Raw genomic sequence first — 7926 nt, 5'->3', positions numbered from 1 at the left:
CTGACTTGTGAGTGTGTGTTTGTTGTGTGTGAAAATGTCCTGGCTCCACACAGAGCTTGGGGCTCATTTTGTTCAAAGCCATGGCACTCGTATCAACAAGTGGCAAAGGAGCATGATGACACACAGTGGAGAATAACTTTTGAAGGGAGACAGTGGTTTGTGTATGTGTGTGTGATGAACTAGCCATGCGCCTTTTGCTGGCACAAAGCTGATCATGTCCAATTTTCTTTTCCCTGTTATTGAAGGTCGATGTGACAGTCCAACGACGTGGGGCCCCCCTCCCGGAGAAGCCAGGTCCTCCACTGTTTCTTGCCCCTCACCACTGAGGCATAGTTTTGCTGAGGTGGTTGAAAAGGCTGTCTATTCCGCCCTCTCATCCCACTGTTAGACGGCGGTGCAGATCCCTCTGCAGCCAGGGGCACTCTGTCTTGGGGCCGTGGAGCACTGGAGTGGTGTTTTTGAGAAGGTTACTCAGCACGCCTGACTCCCTCTGCTGCTGTTCAAACTTGTGGGTTATTGAATCCATGACAGGAGCAAATAAGCCCAAGGTTTTAACCGGCGGGTCAAGTAACCAGTTCTTCTCTTTCTCCGACATCTGGTTTAGCCATAGATGCCGATGAATGACTACCGAAAAACCCATCACCCATCCCACGTTTTGGGCCGCTCCCTTAGCCATAGAGAGGCAGAAGTCCGTTGCTTTGCGGAGCTCCACATACGTCTCCTGTGTGGCATTTTCCTCCAATTCGCAGAGGAGGTTAGCCTGATAGGCTTGCAGCAAAAATATATTGTTTAGCAGAGCGGCAGCCTGTCCCACACAGGCCAAGCCAGCCATTAGCCTACACAGCTTTGACGCAGCATGTCCATGGTAAGGGAGGGGCACAGGTGAGCAGTGACTGACTCTTCCAGTGATGGCATGGAGAAGTAGCCTATCTCTGGCTCCATGTCGAGTGTGGACCACACATTAAACACCTGGATGGGGGAGCGAGTCTTGTGAGAAGAGCCCCAGGAAAACCTCATCCCCTTCATCAGGTCATTTAGCACAGGGAGAGGGCGAGGCAGGGTCGGAGTGGTGACCATCTCAATGAAATATGCCTGGGCTAAGTGGGAGGTATGGACTTGGCCACGAAATTCCTAGCTTTTCAATGGCTATTTCGAGGAGACACATCAGTTCCTGATGGTAGGGATCCTTAGTTGAAGCAGGGTTGGTCCTCTCCACCAGCTCATCATCATATTCTTCCTTGTCTGAACCCCACTGGCCTGCGTGAAAGTCCAACAGTTCTGTCTACTGGGCACACAGTAATTCTTCCTGCTCGCCCTGGCCCGAAAGCTGAGAAAGCCGAAAGTTGGTGGGGTGTGGGTGTTAAAGCGGCTCTCTCATCTTTTGTATTGTCCCAGTCACTTGTAGGCTTTTCAGCAGTACAAGAAGGTCCAGGAGCCTGGCTAAATAAATCCGCCCGATGATGGATAACTCTGAGCGGGAGTTTTGCGTAGTCGATGCAGAAGAAGGGGTCCAACAAGGCCACTTCAGCGTGTCCCTGTCCCAGGCACTGGACACAGCAAATGTGGGTGTCCCTTCTTGTCATGTGTGACTTGCAGTCAAAACACTGCTTAAAATACTCAATTTCTTCTCTTCTTACGCTAGCAAAATCTCAGAGAAGCTAATGTAGCTAATGTTAGCTAGTTAGCTTTATGTTGGTAAGGGCCTGCTTTTCAGTGGTGAGCTGAATAAATTAAGAGGACGGTTGTACAGTCTGTGATAGTTTTATACTGCAGGACAGGTGCGGTAACGTAGGCCGGAGGGCCCAATCACAACTTGTCACGGCCAAGTGCAGACACTTGGTTGGGTGAAAAGGCCTATTGCTTTATTCAATGGTGCTGTCTGAAGACAGCATAAGGCATTAGTACGAACTCTTTGAAATGAAGTAAAGCCATCCGTTACTATGGCCGCTAGAGGGCACTGTCACTTCAACATACACATATGATTTTTGTGCGTTATCCACTGTTCTCTACTGTTGATCCAAATCCTCACTATGTTCCAAATCATAATAAACTGGTTTGCTGTTGGAATCCACTGTAATTGCTGTGAACACAACAGCTGCCGTACTCTGCAAGAAAGCAACAATTACCACTTTCCCGAGCCACCCTTCAAGACTACAGGCTAGAGGTCAGGTTCAAATTTGGTCCGAAAAACTGTGTAAAACCTTCTCCACTACATTACTGAGGGACATACTGGAGCTTCGTTTAATTTATTGTAGCTTTATTTCAGTGCTACAATGAATGAATTACAACAAAATGTTTTATTTGTTTTAATGTTTTAAAATGTATTCATAATAATCACACGATAATTTACAGTTAATAATACAACGTTTTAGAAGGCTAATCCTAAAAATGAATTCTTTTACTTTTGATTAGATTATACTGATAATACAGTTGTACTTTAACTGAAGTAAAAATCTGAATGCAGGACTTTTTATTTTTAAAAGGTATTTTTACATTGTGGTATTGCTACTTGAAACTTTCTACCAGCAGTGTTCAATGCTATGGTCTATGCAGCAGGTTTCTGCTGAAAATGGCTGACATCCTGCTGCTTCTCGTTGTCCATAGCTGCATTGCACTACATTGTCACAGTTTCATTTTATTTATTAATCTTCCTTCTGAAAGCCACCAATTAAATATTAAAGAGAAGCTTATTTCCTCATTCTTGTTCCAACAGATATTCTGAGAAGTTCATGAAATGAAATCCCTGTTGCCTTAACTGGTGACAGTAATTTAATTCAAGATGTATTCACAGTACATAAAGCTATGAAAACATATTTACACTATATGAATATTTACAACATACACATACTAATCTTGTCATAACAATTACCATTAACAGTTTGGCTCTGAGAGCAGGTCTAGCCTCGGGTTACATCATTTGAACACTGTTTTCCATTCACTGATACAGAGCCATTGAAAGAGAAAAGAATACATCTGCAGCCCAGAAGAGCTGCTCTCTGAAGTTAGAAGTGTGTGCTTAATTAGAAGACATAGCTTCAATAAAAAGTACAAAATACACACAGGATGATAAATCAGTTGTGAGCTTTATGTGTTTAAGTAAAATGTGAACCAGTACAGTGGATATTGAAATACACTACACTTTCTATTTTCTGTCTTGCCAAAATACTATTACAACATATTTATAACATTTGGTCAGAGACACTTTCCCAATGCTGTGTGTGGTGTAATGCCTGCCTGCTCGTCTACTCACAATATCTAAGAGTGTGGTATAAATCAGAAACATCTTGCTTTGACTGTTCTTTTGGGGGGAAAGGATAGCCATGCCAGAGACAATTCACTTATCGCTACAGAACCGAGCCAAAGAAAACCATTAGTCACTGAATCTGATGTGGAAAAATGTATTGGAGGAACATTTGCATGCAGAGTAGTACTGCTGCTCCAGAGACTTAGGGTAACCTTGTTTTCATTGACTGTCTCTCCACAGACTCTGCAGAGCTTCAGATTATGTAACTGGCTACTACCTTCATACTTGCAGGTAAGTATGAAGGTAAGATCTCCTCTGAATTTAGCACTTGTAGAACCCATTTCTTTAATCTTAAGCACCTGCATGGTGTGACAGGGGGGATTTATAGTGTGGAAGAGACTAACGCGACCAAACAGCTGGGAAGGCTTTTCACAGTGACACAAACACTGGGAGGGGAAACACCTGCTCTGTAATGGAGGGGAGACTTTGGATCAGTCATGTTAAAACCAGGCTGATGTGTACAATGTGCCTGAATGTCTAGCCCTCAGTAATTGGTTTAGGCTGCCTGTGGGAATAAAGTGTGTGAACTGGGAATATGGCCTCAGTAGTAAAGGTACTGTGTGTAGTGTTTTCATGTCAATAACTTATTATGAGGTAAACCAAGGCCTTGGTTTAACATCATAGAGAAATTAGACTGTTTCCATAGAGGGGAGTGGAATAGGGAAATGACAATGTTCTTTTAGAAGAAAGGGAGCAAAAGCCTTGAGAGTTTCTTAGCAGATGGTGAAGTCCGGAGTCCAGCAGAAAAGTGTAGGGTGAACATGAAGCGACAGGGTTTAAAGAAAATCTGGCATTCATTTTGAAAATCACTAACAATACACTATAGTCTCATTTTTAACACTTAAGTCAACCGTGTGTCCTACCAATTACTTTCATCTGCAACTAACTTCTTGTGTGCATTAATTTAAAATTGTTTTACTGTTTGTTGGTCTGTCTTATTACCGGTTTATCAGCCATCTATAAAGCCTGTTGAATTACACTAACCTCTACAAAATTTGCTATACATTAAAGCTTGATTGAATGATTGATCGATTGAAAAGAGAAAGCCAAAAAAATTTTCCCAAGGGGTCTCAAAAGACACATTACAACAGCCCATTTGATGAGCTTTCATGGGGTCCTGCTCTCCTGTTTTATTATTTTCTGTCATCATATTGGTTCCCAAATAGGCCAGTGTGTTGGTGAATGCAGCCATTTTTCTTTGTTTCTTAGAGCCATGAACAGAAGAAACAACCTCCAAACACCTGGTCAAATTGAACAACACCACACCTGAGCAGAGCACAAATCACCACAGACCACCAGCTGGAGGGTCTCCCTGCCATGACTGCAGCCATCTGCAGCATTCTCTTGCAGATGCATGCAGGGTGATTGCTAGCTGGAACCAGTGGCATGAATCTATGAATCCGTTTGTGGCCAGCACAAAGGCTGAAAAAGTGAGTTTTAACCACAAGTTACACAACACAAAAGTAAAACTGAAAAAGCTGGAGGCAGATCTAGCGACCAAAGAGAGGGAGTTCACAGAGGAACTCGAAAAGAGCAACATCATCTTAAAGAGAAATTCAGAGATTGCCTTCCTCAGGATATGTCTCTAAAAGAATGCCCTGGAGACCACCAAAATGGAGCACTGGAAGGAGGAGTGCACTTCCATGACAACAAGATGGGAGGCAGACAAAGTAGCTGCCTCCGAGCTGAAACAGGAAACGCTCCAGGCGAAGCTGCAGATTCAGGATGAGTGGCAGAAAAAGGTGAAGCAGCTGGAAGAGCAGCTCAGTCAGAGAGATGCTGAAATTCTGACACTCAGGAAGGAGAAGGAGGATCTCTCTGAGAGATCTCTCCAACCGGCTGAGCAGCAAAGAAACTGAACTTCTCCAGAGCCTGAAAACTTGGCAGAACAAGTGTGATACTCCAGAGGAGAAACTCACAAAGGAGCTGGCTGAGAGTGAAGAAACCTGGGAGGCCAGAGTTAAACAGATGAAGGAGAAGAAGACACTGAAGGAACTCCTAAAAAAAAGAAGAAGAAGATATTTCTGGTCTCGCAAGAAGAAGGTGAGGACCAAAACCGGTCTGGATGAAGCTGGACAGACAGAGTAAAAAACAAAGATGGAAAAGAAAGAAAAGAAACAGAAAGAAAAGGAGGACAAGATGGCAAAAAAACAGACAGAAAAAGAGAAGACTGAGAAGAAAAAAAGGTTTTTGGAGCTGAGTGTGACAGTGACAGTAAGGTGGAGGAAGCTGCTGGTTCTTTGGCACAGGCCACATAGCAGTAGCTCCCTCTTCCTCCCTTCCTTCACCTGTCCACCCTCCCTCCATCTCCATCTCTCTATCTTCCCTCCATTCCTCCAACTCTCTCACCCCCACCTTCTCTCAATTCCTCCTTTTCCCTTACCCCACCCGCTCTCCTTTCCTTCTTTCCTCCCTCACCCCCACCCTCTCTCCTCTCCCACCTCTATCTTTCCTAACCTCCTTCCTTTCTCCAGGGTGGCACACTGGCTCAGTGATCAGAGCTGCAGCCTCACAGAAACACCTCCACTCCACCTGCCCGGCTGATTGTTTCTGTGTGGAGTTTTCATGTTCTCCTCGTGCCTGTGTAGGTTTTCTTCTGGCAATCTGGTTTCCTCCTACAACACAAATACATGCAGGTTAGGCTGATTGGAAACTCTAAATTGCCCCTGGATCAAACACAAATACCTGATTAAAATTCAAATAAAAAAAATAAAAAAGTGTCTGCCTCTCTTATCAAATATTGTGTTCCTACGTTATGATTTAAACAAGATTAAATCTCCATTCAGACAGAATAAACATCACAGGAGGAAGTGAGGAATGAAATATTCTCTGTGCTTCTCTTTAATTGAGCTAATAGTTCCTGACGGCATTTTAACTGTGGGGAAATGACAGGATTTGGTCTATAATAGACATGGACATTCAATAGGACAAAGCCAAAAGCCATGAATATCAGTTCATGTTCATGTTTCAGACATAAATGTGTATTGATATCATTCAGTGTGATTTCTTCTGCCCTCACTATGCCTGTAGGTGCTAGGGATGTGCAGAGGGCCCAGTATTTGTATTTGTATCTGTATTTGTTGAGGCAGCAAAATTATTTGTATTTGTATTTGTATTTGTATTTGAATAAAAGTGGAAAGAGGCTTAAAATCCTGTCTTTGTTTTTATTAAGCTTTTAATTTTAGAAAATGAAAAGCATTATAATAAGTGTTCATGAATAAACTACCTTACGAAAAAGGTCCCCACACCGGGTCTCAAACTCGAGTCTCCCAGATCATAGACCACTGCGCTGACTACTGAGGTAAAACTTTGCTCATCACCTCATTGCAGACAGACCTCTACCTATTTATACACCTATAACACAGAGACAGCACATCATGTGGGGAAGAACTTCGAAAGCAATTCTTCCTTTGCACTTTTCATTTATTTCCTATTTTTTACAACCTAAGCACTTTCATATTTGTCAGTATCTCAGCTTTATCTCTGGGGAACACCTCCAATTCCGGGAGTGGGATGTGCGTCATGTAGCAGGTGGATGTGACTCCCCTCATTGAGACCTGCTGATAGTTGTAACAGCGGAGCAGAGAAGAGAGACTGAGATAGCGATGTAATGGACCTGCGTGCTGGTATTTTAATTTTGTATGGGGTTTTTTTCTTCCCAAAAACAAATAATTGTATAAAAGTAATATTCCTAAAAAAAAAAAACACGATTTGTGCTGTGTTGAATAAGCCTCTAGTAGGTGCACAGCTCTGCAGCGAGTTAAACACACTTCCAATAAAGGTTGAATACAGCAAATTGTGGCAGATACCCACTTGATATGACTAACTCAGACTCATATAAGCTTCACATCAACTTTTAAATGCATTTTTGCATCAAATTACGGTGTGGACACACTGTAGATTTTGGCCTCCATCACTTACACTGAAAGCACATTTTAAGGGGATATTTTAATAGCCAGTATGAACAGGAGGAATGATTACAGTGAGGAAAACCTCTTTCACTGTTCATATGGACACCTGACTGTTAAGACACACTTGAAAAATTGTGAACCTGTCCTTTAATATTGTGTTCACAGTTTGTTCTGCTGCCCCCAAAGGACCAAAATGCAGATTTAAGTTGACTCTTGTAGTAATTACAGTGAATTAGAATACAATTAAATCAGCTATTCAGTACAAGTTTAGTTACCTCACAACTTTAAGGTAGCCAGGTCAGTTACATTTTTATGTTCAAATAACATCATGTATTTTACCAATGTACCTTAACCGTAATGTAGTTGCTATACACGGATAGTAAAGGAACAGATACATTCCCCCTAAAAATCTGGTTTTGCTGTTAAATAGTTGCATATGAAGGTAATTTAAAGTTGAATTAAGTGATTATAAAAATAAATAAATAAAAATGTTCCAGTACACGTAGCAACCTTAACGTGCAAGTACTGTACACACAGAGCACATTCATTAAAAATTGAAACAAAGAATTTCCTGTTAAAAATGACACAATCCTTTAAACAGACCAGGTTGTTTGTGGATGGTGGCTGTGATGCATCTTCAACATCAATGTGCCACTGTATATATACATAGAGCAGAAGTGAAAATACAGCCAGTGTGAATAACACCTGTGA

The 7926-nt window shown here is 42.2% G+C and overlaps 1 long non-coding RNA gene across 1 annotated transcript; it reads left to right on the top strand.

Annotated features, from left to right (window-relative positions):
- LOC122981039 lies at positions 1-6374 on the top strand. Its single transcript, XR_006403150.1, has 3 exons — positions 1-1562; positions 3485-3535; positions 4514-6374. It is a non-coding gene; the product is annotated as an uncharacterized LOC122981039 (long non-coding RNA).
- The last annotated feature ends 1552 nt before the right edge of the window (positions 6375-7926 follow it).

This window comes from Thunnus albacares, chromosome 4 (assembly GCF_914725855.1).
Source record: "Thunnus albacares chromosome 4, fThuAlb1.1, whole genome shotgun sequence".
Lineage (NCBI taxonomy): Eukaryota > Metazoa > Chordata > Actinopteri > Scombriformes > Scombridae > Thunnus > Thunnus albacares.
Note: the sequence above shows the minus strand (reverse complement) of the source record. Positions and strands in the feature narration are given on the sequence as shown.